The sequence below is a fragment of the Eubalaena glacialis genome, chromosome 4 (assembly GCF_028564815.1).
Source record: "Eubalaena glacialis isolate mEubGla1 chromosome 4, mEubGla1.1.hap2.+ XY, whole genome shotgun sequence".
NCBI classification, from domain to species: domain Eukaryota; kingdom Metazoa; phylum Chordata; class Mammalia; order Artiodactyla; family Balaenidae; genus Eubalaena; species Eubalaena glacialis.
The window spans coordinates 58,213,732-58,233,625 of NC_083719.1; positions in this window are offsets into that span (position 1 = coordinate 58,213,732).

Genomic DNA, 19,894 nt, shown 5'->3' on the forward strand with positions numbered 1-19,894 from the left:
ATGTTCTTTTGGAGATATCTCTTAGGGAGGTAATAGCTGTTACCTCTCCCCCCTCACCCCACTCCCTGCCCTCCCAACTCCACCTATTGCCAGCATTATAGTCTAGTAGAAACCATCAAAATGAACACCACCAAAGGAAGTCTTGGAAGGAGAACAAAAATTCAAAGGGTTAAACATGAACATTAGTGTGAATTATTCTATGAGCTTCATCTAGGGGGACAAAGGGTGATAGAGGCTTATTTGATGTCTATAAAGTAACTAACTTTTAGAGGGTTTATTCTGTGCTAGGACTGTATTCCACACTGTATTTACTCATTTAATTGTCACAGAGCAGCTGTGTTTTTCTGATGAGGAAACTGTGACTGGGAGAGGTTAAGCAATTCACCCACGTTCACATAACCAGGCTACAAAACCAGGCAGTGTAGGGCTGCAGCCGGTACCTTTACCCATGAGGCTAACTGCTGCCCTATTGTGTCTTATGTCTGCTTGGGCACTGGTTGGGCTCCGTCCTTTGTCCCGAGTACAGCCTGCTAGGGTAAGCTGGTCCCTGGAGCTCTGTGAAAGCCTCGGAATGTAGGATGTGAGGTCTGTGCCATGTATCATGACTCATCCGGAAGCTGCAAGGTGAGCTGAGCAGTCACTGGAATGCTTACCTCCACTCTCTCTCCCCTGGGGTTTATGGCTTGGCCAGGTGTGGAGGAGAGAGAGGCTGCTCCACTCGTTCCTCCACAGGCCGTCCGCTCCTCAACAGCCTTTCCCTGGTCCAGGTCTAGGCTTTGCCAGGGGAAGCCAGGAGAGGTGGTCCCAGTCCTGCCATCTCACTCTTTTTTGGCTCTTTGGTGGACTTGGGGGCACCAGGAACTGGTGAAGGCTGGAGGGTATGCGATGTCCCTTAGGAATAGAAAATTGTTTTTGGTAGGGTCCAGCCTGGGTCCCCAGTCCCTTTGAGTAAGTGTCAACGGGCTCCCAGCTCCAAAACAATTCTGCTTTAAAGCCCCATATCTGGCAATTAAAACCCAAGATACAGTTGAAAAGAAAAGGAAAAAAAGCTTTCCTTTGTAGAAGCACCAAATTATCCCATTGCCAGTAGCCTCTAAGGCATATAGTGAAAGCACAGTGTCATTAAAAAGTGGCCCAGCACAGTGTCTATCCAGTTAGCAGACACTTAGCTGGCTTAGAGCCGGGCTCCTTTGTTGAGGGAAGCCATGTGGTTGGCACGATGCAGGTGCCCTCAGCGGTCCTCGTGTGTTTGTGTGGCTGGGCTGGGAATTTACTCCCCTACCCCTTATCTGTAGCGGGATGACTGCCAGAAGGTAGGGTTACGGAGCCAGACAGAAGGCGAGAGGGCTGTCTCTTCTCTGCCGGGTGGTCTCTTTGTTCCTATCTTCCTAGAAAAGATGATTAGATACAGCTCCGGGTTAGGAAAGAACCTTGAGATCATATAGACCCACCCGCATTGCTGCTTTGCAGATAAGAAAACTGAACCTTGCAGTGGTAAAATGACATGCCCAAGGTCAGTTTACTGTCAGAGATTATGATCATGGATGTCATCCAGAGAAAATCCCAATTCTTGTCCCAAGCTACAAAGTGGAACCAGTTTGTAAGATAGCTTTCTTAAAGGTCTTCAGTGCAATTTCTTGGTAAAAAAAGCCTCCATTTTTGTGGTTCACGCATGGAGCCCTCTGTGCAGAGGAAACTGAGGCAGAGGAAAGTGTTTTTATTATTATTTATATTGAGGACTCCGCTAACTGTCTAAAGGATTTGTGGTGGCTTGTAATGAAAGGGAGGCATCTAATAAAGCTGTTAAAATTAAAACGCATTTTATGTAGAAGGACAGTAAATAACCATATTAAACTTCTAAGTTAAAGGCAGCCAAGGGGAACAGTATGAGTAACTCAGCTCTCATCATCTGTTGAAATATATTAATTCTTCAGGTACAACATTCTTAAAGAAAATTTAGATGGTTACCTTACCATTCCTCACCCATTGCAGAGTTTTTTGTTTTCTTTTGTTTTGAATCCACTTAGGGACGTGCTCTGGGGCCAGCAATGATGCTCTGATCCTTACTGGCATGAACGGATAGTGCTCAAGAGGGGGTGCCCGAAGGCATTACTACCATGCTTCGCCATTATTCTGAGGCACTGTTTTCACGGTGCACTATTTTGACCCCGCTATAGCTTTTATCTGGGAGCATATATTGTCACCTAATAACTTAGTTTGTCTTTTTAGAGACTGTCAGGGTCTTTACCTCTAAATACAAGGGCACATCTGGGCACACCAAAGGCAGAACTTCCAGCAGGGAGATCTCATCAGAAGCCATTTACTTGAATTCCAACAGCATATATTGAGTACCTACTGCATGTCCCACTCCTGTTGAGGAGCAAGGGATAAGATGTGAGTTGGACCAGATCGATAGATAGATGTGGGTCTGATGACTTATAATACAATATAATGACAAAATATGGTGTGATATAATGGAACAGTGTCCAGAAAGGCATGTTTTAGGAACACAGTAGAAGAACAGACTCTACCCAGGAGCGTGGGAAGAGTCTTCCCAGGGAAGGTAACATTTTATTCATTCTTTCAACAAATGGTTAATGAACATCTGTTTTCTTCCTGAGGTTGTGTTGGGTGCTGGGATGATCAAAACAGTCTTGGTCGCCTATCTATAGAGGGAGAAGGGGACTCCTAGAGTATATTCTAGAAAAAAGGAACCCTATGAACAAGTATGGAAAGGGCATAGAAGTTAAAGGGTGACCAGGTAATGTGAGGGGCATGAAGGAACTTGAACTTAATCTTATAGGCAATGGTGAGGCAGGGAAGGATTTAAGGAGGAAAGTGGAATGATCTGATTTGTGCTTTCGAAGTTAATTAGTCACAAAGATTTCATTTTTTAAAAAACAAAACCATGAAAGTACTAGAAAAAGACACAGGTAAATATTTATATAATTTTAACTTGGGGGAAAGCTTTGTCAGTGTATGACATGGAAAAGTTAAAACCATACAGAAAAAGATTTGAATAGGTAAAGATTTAAAAGTTGTATACCACCAAATCACTATTAAAAGGACAAAAGTTAAAAAAAAAAACTTTAAAAAAGTTAAAAAGGACAAACTCGGGAGAATTTAATAGCCTTAATAGCCTGAATATACAAATGGCTCTTGCACAATAAGTAAGACAAAGAACACCTCCTAGAAAATGGGCAAGAGAAGAAATTCAAATGTCCAATAAAACAGATAAAAAATATTCAAGTGCACTAGCAACCGAAACATATTCGATGCCATTTTTCATTTACCAGATTGACCAAAGGTTTTTTTAAGAAGGTAGTGCCCAGTGTCAGTCAAAGGACTAGAGAAACAGGCACTTTAAAGTACTAATGGCTTTTAGGTGGTTTGGAAGAGCAATTTGCAATATGTGTTACAATGAATCGATACACTCACTGACTCAGCAAATTTACTTTTAGAAACACATCTTAAGTAAATAGATTCATTCACAAAAATCTTTGTTCCAAATGATTCATTCCAATGTCGCTTATAACAGTAAAAACAAAACAAAACCTAACACAAACAATGACCAAAAAAACTCCACAAGGAAACAATGTAAACGTTCCACCCTAAAATAAAGGACTGGTTAAAAATACAATGGCCCAGCCCTGTGCCATGTGACCAAGAGAAAGGATATGGTTCTATATTCACTGTCAGTGAAATTTGCCCACAATAGATCACTAAAGAAGAATTAAAGATTATGGAGAACTATCGTAGCAGGAGCTCATTTTTGTAAATATATATTTTATATACAAGTACACAAGAAAAATCTGGGAAAAAAAACAACAAAATATTGAATGTTATTTCTGATCATAGTTGTTATTTTTTTCATCATGCCCATCTTTATTTTCTCATTGTGCTTTAGGAAACATGAATTAATAAGAGAAATAAATCAGCTACTGTAACTAAGACAACTCAGGTGCAAAAGCCTGATGGCTTTGAGGAGGCCTTTGCCATAATCCAAGTAAGAAAATGAGAAAGGTCTGTGCTGGGCTCCAGCGGTTTCCAGACCCTGGCAGTACTTCAGAATCACCTAGGGAGGTATTAAAAAATACTAATTCCAAGGCACAACACAGACTAATTAATTTAGAGTTTCTGGCATGGGGTATGTTTTAACCTCTGCTCCCCTAACCCCCTGACCCCTTCCAAGTAACTACAATGTGCGGCCGGAAATAAGACCACCACTCTCTAGGGCAGTGGCAGTTGGAAAGGAAAGAAGGATTTGATGTTTCGTGGGTGGGATCTCTGAACAGGATATTAATCGAAAGACACCCACCAAGCTAGCTTTAGTGGGTTTCCTTTCATGCCATGTAGCTTTCAAGGTCAAGTGTATTGCTGAGGAATGCAGAGGCACTGAAAAAGTCCTCTGTTGATCTCTCCAGGCTAAGCTGCCGCTGGCGTTGCAGACTGAAGGCTGCATCCAGTTTGGCACACATGGGGTGCACCGCTGCTGCAGGGACAAGGCGCCCATCTTCCCAGGGCCTGCACGTGAGCAGTCAGAGCGCCGGAGTACTCGCAACACAGAGAGCTGCACAGTTCAGAGAGAGGATGACATTTCATACACATACGTGAATGCGACTGTTACTTACATGATGCTTTTTTTTTAGGGGAGGTTTTGTTTTAAAGCTTGCTGGAGCTGGCGTTCCATTACTAATTGCAGTTTATGTAGGTGTTAGCTAACATTCCAATAACTGACTGTTTCCAGCAACACTACATGCAATAGCTTCCCTTAAGGTTTAAAAATTATGATTTGCTTTTAATTACTACCCTTCTGAATAGGCATTACTCAAACAGGAAGGAAAACGCCACGTATTCTCACCAGTCTTTGATGTGAGAGGTTACTGAGGCAATTTGGAGAGATATCTTAAAAGGTGTCAGGTAAATACAGAGGAATTTTAATACATGGCATGCATTGACAGTTTTATTCTAGCTAGCAACAGAGAGACTTTTGTACAGCTGGGGAGGAATTATATCAGATTTTGGCTAAGGATACAGGATTTCTCACTTCTTATTGGATATAAATAAATAAATAAATAAATAAAGCCATTATAAACAGTATTGAAATATGACTCATGCCTTCCATAATTAAACACCCCTTCTAAAAATAAAAGTTACACAATCTGTCTTTCACTTTCTTTGACTTTCATTCCAACACTAGTGGGAGGCAATGAGCTCTGACTGGAGTCAAACTTGGAAGTGATTTTGACTTTGCAGGAAGCAACAGTGTTGAGGCAGAGAACTTGACTATATCTTCTCTCCCGCTTGGGGTCAGTGTTTCAGTAGATGATGGAGAGGCTGAGGAAATACGACAGGAAATGGCAGTGCTTCCACCAAAGGTCAAAGGAGGATTAAGATAATGGCCTGCATCGCAGACCCAATGCTGACATCCCCCTTCAAAGTTCAGTCGTGTAAATACAGACTCAGACCCGCTCCCCCAAGGCACGACGAGGTCAGGAGCATTAGGGAGAGAGACGATGTGGGGAGTGGGAATGGGGGATTCATGGAGCAGCTCTGAAGTTCTCCTCCCAGGCAGTCTTTGACATCAAAGGGCATGTGTCTGCTTTGCATGGCAGGTGAAAGTGCTGTGCTGGTGACACCAGGCCTCTGGGAAGATTAGAACAGAAATCGCTGAGCTTCAAATCGTTGATCTTTCTGCTTCACTAAAACTGGTCCTCTCCCCCTGGGGTGTCGGTCCCAGCTGGGACTGACCACAGAACCCTGAGGGCAGAGGCTCAAGTCCTAATATGCCCACAGAGTGACTTCGTAAACTCTATCGACATCATGTCCATTTTAATTTTTAAGGATATAAATAAAAGTCAAACAACACTAAAAGGTATACAATAAGGAGTAAGTCTCCCTCTGTTCCCCTCCCTGTCCTCTAGACCCCCTTTCCCATGTCCCTTCCCTGGAGACAACCACTGTTTGTCATTTTTAGACATCCTACAAGAAATATTTTCCTCCTCGTCCTCCTGAGCCTCCTTCTTTGTCTTTTCCCTCCCTCCTCCCTCCCCATCCTCTCTCTCTTACTTTCCCTGTATGTGTGTGTATATATATATATACACACACATACATATATATACATACACGCATATACATACATACACACACATAAATATATGTGCACACTTTTTTTTACACAGGTGAAAGTCGACTTTACACACTGTTCTCTGTCTTGCTATGTTCCCTTATGCTCCCTTATGTTCACTTATCAATAGCTTCTGGAGATCATTCCACACAATTCCACATACGACCTACTCATTCTGTGAATGTCTGCACATCACTCCACTGTAGAATTGGACTGTAATGTATTCAGCCAGATCCCTAACTGATAGACTTTAGATTATTTTTTTTCTTAACCTTTGTTAATGCTTCAACCAATGTCTTTGCACAACTGCCTTTATGTGGGAACGTTTCTGAGGGATTAATTCTTGGACATAAAATTTCTGAATCAGAGTATATGCATTTAAAATTTTGGTTGATAGTGACACATTTTTACCCAAATATTGAGCTAATTTGCACCTTATCAAGAATGTATGAGAGCTTGAAAATATTATGTTAAGTAAAAGAAGCAGGTAACCAAAAGGCCACATATTATATAAGTCCATTTATAGCGAAATGTCCAGAATAGGCAAATCCACAGAGATAGAAAGTGGATTGCTGGTTGCCAGGGGCTGGGGGGAGGGGACAATACGAAGTGACTGCTCATGGGTACACGGTTTCTTGTTGGGCTGATGAAAATGTTCTGAATTTAGCTAGTGGTGTTAGTTGCACAATCTATTAAAATCCACTTAACTGTACCCTGTAAAAGAATGAATCTTATGTGAATTATATCTCAATAAAGCTGTTATTTTAAAGAAATGAATGAGGGCATCTGTTTCCCCCTCACCCTTGACAGTGTATGTTCAAATTTTTCCATCATCCTTCATTCTAATTATAACAGTTTTTCTCCATTCTTCCAAGGAAGTGGACCAAGCAGGAAATAAGTTGCAAGATCTAAAGGGCCAGCCGGGGATCTAAGGATTTGGGCTGTCAACTTTACAGTCTAACGACGGTGGAAATGACCGAGATGGCAACAATCAAAATAACCAAGTTGTCAATAACTGTCAGTGAATTCAGCAGTCCTGTAGGAATGAGACTTAAAACAAAAATTCCAGAAAAGATGAAGGACACATTTCTCTCAGCCTAAACTGTTTTGAGATCTCCTTTTGTTTACTTAACTAAGGATCTCCTGAATCTCTTAACCACATCTCCCGAATGCAAAACTTCATCCAACAACCCAACCTGTCTCCAGTAGAAAATATATTTGAAACCCTATGGATGTAAAAAAAGGCTTCGAAGCCAAATAAAAACTATTATTTTTGAACCCAATTCCAGAGCTACTGTAAGTCGGGCTGAAAAATTATCCATTGTCCATCTCTAACTGGTATTTTCATCAAGGTGGGGTTCCTTGGGATTCCATTTCACCCCTTTTCACCTCTCACCTCTAGCTTAACCCTACTAAATTCTTCTTTTTCTATGATGTCTTATATTTCAACCTGCTTGTGACCTGTGGGATTAAGAGCTAAACACTCTTTAACAGGAGTAATCCCCTAAGTGGACATGTTTCCGAGACTGTTAGGCATTTGATCACAAAGGAAAGAAGAGAGGGGTATGAAAGCAAAGAACATAGAGAGGTTGGAGATTTTCACCTTAGTAATAATTGATTGCAAAGGGACTCTCCAAGCCAATATCTGCATGAAAATAGGCCTGTTCCTAGTTCCTAAGAATAAGCTCATTTTCTCTCTTCCTTTGAGAGACAATGTGCCCAAAGGCACTGAGCTCCAGTGAGGAAAGTCTTGATGCATTTGACATTTTCCAGTTTTTGATTCAGTTTCTGTGACTCTGATAATAAAAACAGCTAGCACCTGCAAAGAGAGCTTAATTAATACGTGGCAATCATGGGTGCAGGCACCTGACATTTATTGGTTCATTTCATCTTCATCAAACCCTATGAGGAAAGCATTCTTCGTACCACTGCTATGGACTGATTTGTGTGCCTCCCAAATTCATATCCTGAGGCCCCCCTAACCCCACAATGTCTTGGTATTTGGAGATGGAGCCTTCAGGAAGTAACGGGTTTCAGGAGGTCAGGAGGGTGGGGTCCTCATGATGGGATTAGTGTCCTTATAAGAAGAGACACCAGAGAGCTTGCTTCCTCTCTGTTGCAGGTGAGGGCATGGCGGGTAGGTGGCCAACTGCAAGCTAGGAAAAGTGCTCTTGCCAGGGAAACAAATCAGCCACTACCTTGATCTTGGACTTCTCAGCCTCCAGAATTGTGAGAAATAAACTCTCATCTAAACCACCTGGTCTGTGGTATTTCGTTATGGCAATCTGAGCTGACTAATACAACCACCATTTTACAGAAGAGGAAACTGAGACCCAGAGAGGTTAAGTAACTTGCCTCCTAAGAACTAGAATGTGACAAAGGCAGGATTCAAACCCACTTAGTCTGGCTTCAGGGTCAGCGTTCTCCACTATGGTTGATTGCCTGTGATAAAGGCCACGATCTCCATGTGTTCTAGCCACCACTCTTTCTGCCATCTTGAGACTCCAATCACACCCTCCTTTAGACTGGAAAAAGATTGTGTTGTGCCTCCACTGAAGCCCTATTCACATTGTTTCAGACGCCTTGTCCTCTACCCACCTGGGAGTCCTGTAAGGCCTGGGACTTTTTTTCACTTTTTCATCCCCTAGTACAGTGCCTGGGTAGGTGTTTAATAAGTCTTTATTTGAGTGAATACGTGGATAATAAAGATGAAACTGCCTCACCTCAAGAAGTTTTACCAATAAGAAGAAATCACCGTGAGTTCTTTGAAAATAAGAACATTGTAGCATGGGAAGCTATTTTGGTAATAATGCAGCCAATCAACAGACCTGGTCAAGCAGTTGCCCAAGCCCCAAGGTGAGAGATTTTGTGCTGCTCTGTGACAGTCCAAATGGACTTGGGATAAGGCCAAAGGGACACCAGTTTTCTAGTGTGCTCTTGGCTCCTTGCTCATAGCAGTTCTCTTGCAGGTTGGATTGCTGCAGAAGCAGCCCCGAGGTTGTATGTAGCGGGCAGGATATTTATTAAGGGGTGTCCTAGACTTCCACACCTGTGGTTGGGAGGAGCCTGCAGCAGGTGGGGATAGAGGAGGAAGATGTGATGCAGGGCCAGTGAGAGCCTTGGCCATCCCCACGGGGAACTCTTGAGCTAGGGTGGCCTTCCAGGTTGTCCTGAGTTGAGCCAGATGGTCAGGTCTTCACACTCCATAATGACTAGGCTACTAGGTAGGGGCTTCCCGGGAAGGGGCATGATCTTGATGGAGATGGCTCATTGCAGTGAGGCTTTCCCTGAAGGGGCCACCAGATGAAGGCTGTCCACTGACAGATGCCCAGAAGCTGGGACAACAGGCCTTCTCTCACGGGGAGATCTGAGTGGTGTAGCCCGGGTCCTCCTCAGGAGCTGTACTTGAGAATGAGTGTTTTTGCAGCACAGGAGCCCAGCAGGCCGAGTTTTCTCCTTGTTACACAATGTTACTTTCATCTCTTGAGCCAGATTTCCTTTTATGATTCTTGGCAGATGCCCAAAGATCTATGTCTGTGGAGGATCTTTTTAAAAGGTTTCCTTGCAGATTATCTCTTGTCTGAGATTTCCTTTTAAGAACCCTCCGCCTCTGAGTCGACTTGGAATTTGTTGTCTCATCTTTCCTTGTATCTCAGAGGAAGGAAGTTCCCTTCTCCTTTGTCAGGTGATTTGCCCTCCTGTACCTTTGACCTGACCCTTCTTGACCTCCCACAGAGCCTTGTCCTCTCCAGGATTCTCTCTCAAGCCTTCTCACTCTCTTTCCTCTCCTGCGCAGGGGAAGGCTCTAGAACATTATCACATAGGTGATGGGGTCTTAGTAGGGGAGTAACACAATGACAATGGCATTTGGGGAGGAATGCTCTGGCAGCTGTGTTCCAGATGGGTTTGTGACTCTAGGCCTGGAAGCAGGGGACAAGAAGTGAGCTGCAGCTCAGCTAGCAAAATATAATTTAACACTTATGAGCAGGTTCTTCTAGGAAGGCCTAGCTAATGATTCTTTGTTGCTTCTTACTCTGTGCAGCCCATTAGGGTAGTATCTGTAGGGAGTCTCATGGTGAAGTGGCGGAATGTGGTCTGGGGTGTTGTTCAGGCCTGGATTTGACTCCTTGCTAGGTCACTTCTAGCTGTGTCACCCCCAGCAGTTCATTTATCTTCTCAGCCTCTGTTTCCTCATCAGGAACACGTGGCTTAATAAGGCCTCCCTTAAAGGGTTGCTGTGCGGGGGACACTTGCTGGGATGACATAGATAAAGACCCTCGCGTGGTGTCCGGCACACAGTAAGCCCGGGTATACATCAACTGCCTCCCTGCTTTCAGGCGGTTCCATTAAGGCTGTTGATTCAGAGAAAGCCCAGCTGGTCAGGAGCTGCCTCTCCTTTTGGCTCTTTCTAACAAATGGGCCCAGTCACTTTCTGATTTTACATTGAAACCCAGTGTCCGAATCCCCAGCCTGCCTTTATTGGTGACAGGTCCTTCTTAATGGCAGTTGAGCAGTTGAGTTGGGCGAATGCAAGATTGAACGAATAAAAAACCCGGCAGGTAAGGAAAACGTAAGAAATGCTTTGCGTGCCCTGAACTCAAATGGTTTGTGCTCTTCCACTCAAGGGTGACAGGTTATTTCTGCTGTCACTACCGGACCGACTCTGACAAGATGGTTTCTTGGTGCTGAGAAGAGCCTAACAGGCTCTACCTGTCATTTGCCAACCTCCTAGAGCATACCAGTCTTAACCAAACGACTTTCTAAAAATTTGTCCCTGCCTTTGCAGTGTGCCTTAGAAGAGTTAAAATTCTTTTTATACTGTGAAACCTTGGAAATTCATCTTAAGTCAACAAGCAAAGCTACAAGGAAGGGCAGAGCAAAAATCAGCTTTATCATGCAGTTGTATCTTAGGTGAAGAATTGGCCGGGGCTTTTTCCTTGTTTCAGTCGAAACTTCAATAACAGCAACAGAGAGTTAGGGGACAGCTAGATTAATGCTTGTACAGGCAAAAGGAAATAGCCAATATGCTTCATCAGATTAATCAAATACATATCTGTAAGTGAATTTTGAACAATGACTTTGCTTTGAGAAAGTTGATTCTTGTTTTGGTTTGTTGTATGATTGCCTGATTTACTCTCTACCTTGTATGTCACCTGGTTTGTTCTGACAGTAACCTGACAGGAGGCAGAGAAAACGCCACAGGCCCAGGTGTCAGGCCTGGGACAGGACTCTGGCTTCGCTCCCTTGTGGTGGTGAAACCTGGGGCAAGTTACTCAATCCTCTGGACTCCGTTTCTCCAAAAGTAAAATGGGATTTTAGTACTTATTTCTTTGGCTTATAGTGTGTATAAAGTATCACAATGTATACAAACTGCCTGAAATGAAGTGCGTATTAAAAATGCTGTAGGTCCTCTTTCCTTGCCTCCTAATTCCCAAGATATCCAGTGGTTTTTTGTTATGCGATATATGTCAGTTGCTACCATTTCCCTGTAAGTTACTACTTCCTGGTACAGAATAGTCCATGCTTAGTGCCACAAGCAAGTCCAGGTACAAAGAGAGAAAATTGCTGAGGCAGTTTAGTTCAAAGAGTTTGAAGCCAGGCTCTGCCACTTACCAAACTTGTGACCTTGGGCAATTTCCTTAAGCTCTCTGTGCCTCAGTTTCCTCATCTGTAAAATGTGGATAACAAAACCCACCTCCTAGCATTGCACTGAGGATTAAGTGAGTTCATGTATTTGAAGCGATTAGCAGGGTGCCTGGCAACTGTAAGAGCTCTGTTAAGTGTTCGTTATTATTATTGCTGACTCTAGTAGACATGTTTGTGGCTGCCTGCTTACTCACAGCCCCCATCCTTGGGGACTGCCACCACCCACTACCCCTTCTGCCCCCAGTGATGTTTGTATTCCAAGTCACAGTTGTTTGGATCAGGAGTGGACGTCTTATGTGAGTTGGACAAATCAGAACCCTCTCCTTGGTTTGGGACCTGTGAGCAATTGAGCCAGTGAGCTGTGGGTTGCTGAGCTGAAAGGTTGTGTAGATTCAGGTCTGAGGCCATTATCTGAGCCCTGATAGGTAGATATAAAAAGCTTTTCTGCTAAGAGAAGCAGAAAAGCGGGGGCAGACATGAGAGAAAATCAGAGAGGAGAAACTACATGGCCCATAAGAAATGGTGCGAAGCCTAGGAAAATGAGTTTTCGGGTTCCTGAGACCAGCCTATGCCGAGCACTCTGGGCTTGAATTCCTGAGAGCTCGATTCTTACACTACCACCCTCCAATGCCAGCCCCTTCCTTGACTAGTTTAAGCAATCCTCTCTGTTCTGTGATGAAAACACTGAACTTCAGCTGAAAATGGTCTGCATCCGTGGTCTACAAATGTTTTTTGCTCACATTGTTGCAGAATTTTGAAAAACTATGTATCCCCACACATTTTCAAGTTGACATCTAAAATTTCTATTTTCAGTTTAAATATCATATATTATAGAATATGAATATGTGCATTGATTGCAAGCTATTACTCATCATATTTATATGCTGTGTTATATTACATGTGGCTAAGAAAGAAAAAATACTGTCAAGCTATGACCTACCATCATTGTAAGATGCACCCTAATTTCAGAGATATTAAAATGTGAAAAAAAATTGTGTCTCTTAGAATCTTGAAATGCAATCATTCCCAAGGATATCATTGCCTTTCTTCTTTAAAAACCAGAGAAAGGCTTTTGGGAACATAGGCATGTTAGTCTCAGACCAGATTAATTTTAGGAAAAAGTACAGTCAGAAATTGAGGATCTGGGGGAAAAAAAAGTCTCAGAACTGTATGTGATCACATAGCCCTTGAAAAACATGTATCTGTATGAAAAAATCACTGGTTTACATGTTTGTTTATAAAAATAGTTTCTTCTTTGCTTTCTTTCTTTAAAAAATATTATTAAATATTATTAAAGCTATTAGAACAGCAGTAAAGGGAATTTTGAAAAAGAAAAAATTTACATTTTACTGGACAAAATACTGTCTACGCTCCCTACTAGACAGTGGTCTTAGTAAACCTGGAGATTCTCCTTTGCCACGTAACTTATTTACAGGTTCCAGGGATTAGGGCATGGACATTTTGAGAAGCCATTATTCTGCCTACTATAGACCTTAAAATCTGTTCGAGTGCCACTATATTCCCCGTTTTTTTTCTGGAAAAAACAAGAGGACCATTTGGTGTTATTACCATTCCATGTTGTTTGCCTGCCAACAACACACTGGGCTCTCCACTGAAACATATTTCGGAACAGTCCTGTTCAACGTGCTTACAAATGTAATTATTGTTAACATTTTCAATTATTTAACATTTACTGAGCACCAACCATGCACTAAGCACTCTTCGAAATGTACAATTAGTCATGGTTGATGCCCAAAGGGCTTACAATTTAAAATTAGACAAGTCTAAAATCAGAGAGATGCGAACATCTATACCTAGCAACGCTTCCTGAAAGAATTGACTGTCCCAGACAAGTCAGATGTAGTGCTTTGTGTTATGTATTCCCCAAACTCACCTTTACTCCCATGAGACCTAGAAATATACACTCTTCAGAAAATACACATGGAAACGTTAGGTAAGACAGGAAAACAATATTGTGTAAATGCCGCTTACAAGCACATTTTTAAAAGTTCGGGACATCTGCCTTGCCTTCTTATTTCAGATCTTATGACAAACAAGATTTTTTGTGTGTGTTCCACGATTAGTAGGATTCAACTATGAAAAGAAAATATCTCACAAAAGATGCACAGTATAAAATTTAATTGCTAACTGGAGAAAGAAATTTTCAAAAGATGCTGTTGAGAATGACAAGCCAAGTTCTTGGAGGCCCAGAATCATCTAGGAGACCATTTCACACTATAGCCTAAGAGCAAGCAGAAACCATTTTTACAGTTTAGACGATCGAACCAACCACGGTGTCCATGTCTTCTTACGTCAGGTGGCTGAAGTAGAAACTCCTTTTGCCTATAACTCCTTAAAATAAGAAAAGGGGGAACATTTCTGTAATGCCACGTGTCTGTGATCATTGGCTTTTCCCCAGTGTTCCTCCAAGGTGTCAGGTACTGTGGAAGCATCAACCTACGGCTGCAAGGAAAGGAAAGTCATAATGTTCCCTAAAGAACAATGGCATGGCGCTCCCCTGTCAGGATGGTTGATGAGGGTCTGAGCGCACCTGGCTGACCTGGCTGATTGGCACTTTGTGCTCAAGCATGGGTGGAGGCTCCACCTGTTCTCACCACAGAGCGTGGGGCTGCCATATTCAGGGGTCTCACCAGGGCATGCCAACAACATCTGGATGTACAGGACAGATGGTTACCTACATGAAAATAACTTAGTGTTCATCTGACCGTCTTCCCAGAATTGACTAGTAAATGAAAAGGCTGGAACATGGCCTTTTGTTTCTAGGTACCAGTGCTCTTGTTGGAGAAGGAGACACGACAGCCAGTTTTACCCCTTCTGCACTTTCCCCGCAGACTGAGAATGGTATCTCCACCCATACCGAGTCAGTTTTTAAATTGCTTGAGGCTACCTCCCTCTGACTATACAGTGACACTGCCTGGGTTTAACTGTAGCTCCATCAAACTAGACTACATTCTCACACCATGTACAAAAATAAACTCCAAATGGATTAAAGACTTAAATGTAAGACCTGAAACCATAAAAATCCCAGAGGAAAACGTAGGCAGTATACTCTTTGACGTCAGTCTTAGCAATCTCTTTCTGGATCTGTCTCCTCAGGCAAGGGAAACAAAAGCAAAAACAAACAGATGGGATTATATCAAACTAAAAAGCTTTTGCACAGCGAAGGAAACCACCAACCAAACAAAAAGGCAGCCTACTGAATGGGAGAAGATATTTGCAAATAATATATCCAGTAACAGGTTAATATCCCAAATATATGAAGAACTCATACAACTCAACCTCAAAAAAACAAAAAACTAGATTTTAAAAATGGGCAGAGGCCCTGCATAGACAGTTTTCCAAAGAAGACATACAGGTAGCCAACAGACACAAAAAAAGATCCTCCCATCACTAATCATCAGGGAAATGCAAATCAAAACCACAATGAGATACCACCTCACACCTGTCAGAATGGCTATCATCAAATAGACAATAAATAACAAGTGTTGGTAAGGATGTGGAGAAAAGGGAACCCTGGTGCACGGTTGGTGGGAATGTAAATTGGTGCAGCCACTAGGGAAAACAGTATGGAGGTTCCCCCCAAATTAAAAATAGAACTACCATATGATCCAGCAATTCCACTTCTGGGTATTGAAGTGGAATATGCTTTTTGAAAACAAAAACACTAATTAGAAAATATATATGTGCACCCCTATGTTCACTGCAGCATTGTTTGCAATAGCCAAGACATGGAAGCAGCCTTAGTGTCCATCGATAGGTGAATGAATGAAGAAGATGGTTATATATAATGGATTATTATTCAGCCAAAAAGAAAAAAAAAAAGAAAAAGAAAAAGAAATTTTGCCATTTGTGACAACGTGGATGGGTCTAGAGGGTATTATGCTAAGTGAAATAAGTCAGACAGAGAAAGACAATCACTGTTTGATTTCACTTATATGTGGAATCTAAAAAACAGAACAAAACAAAATGAAAACAGACTCATAGATACATGGAACAAATGGGTGGTTGCCAGAGGGGTGGGTGTGGGGTAAATTAGGTGAAGGGGATTAAGACGTACAAACTTCTGGTTATAAAATAAGCCCCAGGGATGTAATATACAGCATAAGTAATATAGTCAATAATATTGTCATAACTTTGTGTGGGGACAGATGGTTACCAGACTTATCACGATCATTTTGTAATGTATGCAAATGTGAAGTTACTATGTAGTACACCTGAAACTAACAGAATATTGTACAACTATATTTCAATTAAAAAATGTATATATACTGTATATCTGAAGAGAAGGTATGCTGAGGCAGTCACTGAACATATTGTTTTGATCCTCTAAGGCAGCACTATCTGATAGGAATGTAATTTGAGCTGCATATGCAACTTCAAATTTTCTGCTGGCCACATAAAAAAGGAAAAAGAAAAAGGTGAAATAAAATTTAATAAAACATTTTATTTAACTCAAAATTACAAATTAAAATAAAAGTAAAAATAAAATATCACCAAAGAAGACATACAGATGGCAAATCAGCAAATGAAAAGATACTCCACATTATATGTCATCAGGGCACTACAAATTACAACAGTGAGATACTACTACATACTTATTAAAATGGCTAAAATCCCAAACATTGACAACACCAGTGCTGGTGAGGATGCAAAACTCTCATTCATTGCTGGTGGGAATGCAAAATTGTACAGCCACTTTGGAAGGCACTTGGGCAGTTTCTTACAAAATAAACATTTTCATACCATACAATCCAGTAATTGTGCTCCTCAGTATTTACCCAAATGAGTTGAAAACTTATGTCCACACAAAAACCTGCATATGAATGTTTACAGCATCTTTGTTCCTAACTGCTAAAACTTGGAAGCAACTAAGATACTCTTCAATAGGTATGGATATACAAGCTGTGGTACATCCATACAGTGGAATATTATTTAGTGATAAAAAGAAATGAACTATCAGGCCACAAAAAAGAAAACCATGGAGGAACCTTAAATGCATATTGCCAAGTGAATGAAGCCAATCTGAAAGGCTGTGTCCTATATAATTCCAACTATATGACATTCTGGAAAAGGCAAAACTATGTATACAGAAAAAGGATCACGGATTCGGGAGGAGGGAGGGATGAATAGATGGAGAACAGAGGATTTTTAGAATAGTTTAACTGTTCTGTATGACCAGTGGATACATGTCATTACACATTTGCCAAAACCGATAGAATATCAAACTCGAAGAGTGAATCCTAATGTAAACTGTGGACTTTAGTTGATAACAATGTATCAATACTGGCTCATCAATTGTAAGAAATGTATTGAACTAATGCAAGATGGTAATAGTAGGGGAAACGACGTCGGGGTTGGGGGGTGAGGGGATTAATGGGAACTCTGTAGTTTCCTCTCAAATTTCCTGTAAACCTAAAACTGCTCCAAAAAGTACATTACTTAAAAAAAAAAATCACCATTTCAACATGTCATTAATATAAAATTTTTCCAAGAGATATTTTTGTACAAAGTTTTTGAAATCTCGTGTGTACATTTTATACTTACAGCCCATCTCAATTCATCCCAGCCACATTTTAAATGATCAGTAACCACATGTGACTAGTGGTTACTATATTGGACACTGGAAATCTCAAAGTTTTAGTTAGATTAGAGATTAAAGGAAAAATACATACTTGAAAATATTTTACCTCCGAAAACAAACTCACATAATTTGGAGAATGCTGTATGTCACACACAGTTCTCTTAACAGCAAAACGTATCAAGATTGTTTCAGTAATCCCCTCGCCAACAGTTTTTAAAGAATAAAAGCAAACGCAAATCCAGTCTGACGACTTGCTTGACGGGGTGATTAAGACGTATGGGTGAGCATAAAGCAAGATTTCCTCCTACAATCAGTCTTCCAGTGACCTTCATTAAGGACAAAGAGCATTTTAATGGATGAAGCCTTCACCTTTAATAAGCCTTTACTCTGTTATTTCCTATGGAACCATTCATTAGATTGACAAAACAATGGTAGCTGGCTAATGACGGAGCCGTGGTCAGAACCCCAGGGATAGCCTATGTCACCATTAGCGCCTCAAGGCAAAATGTCACTTGGTCCACCTTGTCCAATCCAGTCAAGAAGACTTTGACCTATAATTGCATGCAGAGTTCAAGAGCTCAAGAGGTTACAGATGGGGGTGAGCGGATCCATGATTTGCATCTTTGTGTCAGCTTGAGAAGAGGATGTATGAGAGCATAAACAGAGATGGAGACGGGCAAGGGTGAGCATTTTGTTTCTGCTTCCAAATGATATTCCTGTTTATTAGTGACTGCTTTAGGGAAGGTGTGTTTGTTTGTTTGTTTACTGTGTCGACAAAAAAATTAATCAGTAGATCTAAGAAAGAAGTGGAAAATTTTATTGGAGCCAAATTGAGGATTATAACCCAGAATAGCCTCTCAGATAGCTTTGAGAACTGTTCCGCCTGTTAGAGGTCAGAGCACAGTTATTTAAGATTTTGAGACAGACATTAAATGTACGTCATATGTACATTAAATGACATATTATTGACAGTTTACACAATCGAGGTTTACACATACAAAACGTGGGTCATCATGGTCCCATACAAGATTAAGCAGAAAGGTTATCTCCGAAGGAGTTATCTTGTTGATGCTAGGAGAATATTGCTCTGTATGGTTGAGCAGGTTTGAGAGGGGGCAGGGGAGGGCGGTTTGGTCGATGCACAATGCAGATACACAATGCACAGTAGAGAGGAGAGAGGAAGCCAAAGGGCAGAGAAAAATGTTTATGTTCAAATTTTCCTTGACTTGCCTTAGCGTATCAATTTTTCTTTCATCAGTTGTTTAAATATGTTTTTATTTTGGAATAATTTTAGATTTACCGAAAAGTTGCAAAGATAGTACAGAGAATTCCTGTATCTCCTCACCTAATTTCCGCTTACGTAACCACGGTGCACTTGTCCAAACTAAAAAATCAACACTGACACTTTACTATTAGTTAAACCGCAGGTTTTGCACTGACTTTTAAAAAAATCTCAGCAGGGAGAATTGTGTAAAAAATGAAATATCAAAGCACCTTTTGATCTTAATTTAAAAAAAACAAAACAAAACTATTTTGGAGAGAAGATGGATAGAAATGAGGATGACAGCTTCCCAGTAGGGACATGCACATGAACTTGCATCATTCAAGTCAGATCAAGGCGACTTTCTTCAAGAAGCCTTCTCGGATTTTACGGCAGTAGTTAGTGTTCACATTAGAGGACAAAGCTCTATGACACTTTCCATGTTGCATCACCTGGAACTAACAGACATTCAACTGCCAGGTGATAGAGGGAAAGAACCCAAGTGTTCAAGGAGAAACTATTGCACCTTCCCCTCTCTCCTTCTTGCCACCCCCATCCCCCTAGTATGTGCTAACTCATATGCTTTCAGAAAGTACCTCTGAAGTCTTTATGCATGAGGAAAATCAGTCCTTTCCTTTCTGAATTATTGAAAGGGAGCTATATATCTCTAAAGATGTATAGTTTAGGAATCGTCATAGATAACACATCTTTGCGCCCTTAGGTAAAGCTATTATTACTCTAAAGTGAATTCAGGGGGAATTGGGCTTACTCAGTTTACTACTGACTGTAAATTCAACCAATATAAAAGGATGAAACTCTAATTAGAAAAGATACATGCACCCGAATGTTTATAGCAGCACTTTTGCAATAGTCAAGACATGGAAGCAACCTAAGTGTCCATCAACAGATGAATGGATAAAGAAGATGTGGTACATATATACAATGGAATATTACTCAGCCACAAAAAGAATGAAATGTTGCCATTTGCAGCAACATTGATGGACCTAGAGATTATCATACTAACTGAAGTCAGAAAGAGAAAGACAAATAGCATATGATAACACTTATATGTGGCATCTAAAAAAATGATCCAAAGAACTTATTTACAGAACAGAAACAGACTCACAGACATAGAAAATAAACTTATGGTTACCAAAGGGGAAGGGGGAGAGGGATAAATTAGGAATTTGGGATTAACAGATACACACTACTATATATAAAATAGATAAAAAAACAAGGACCTACTGTATAGCACAGG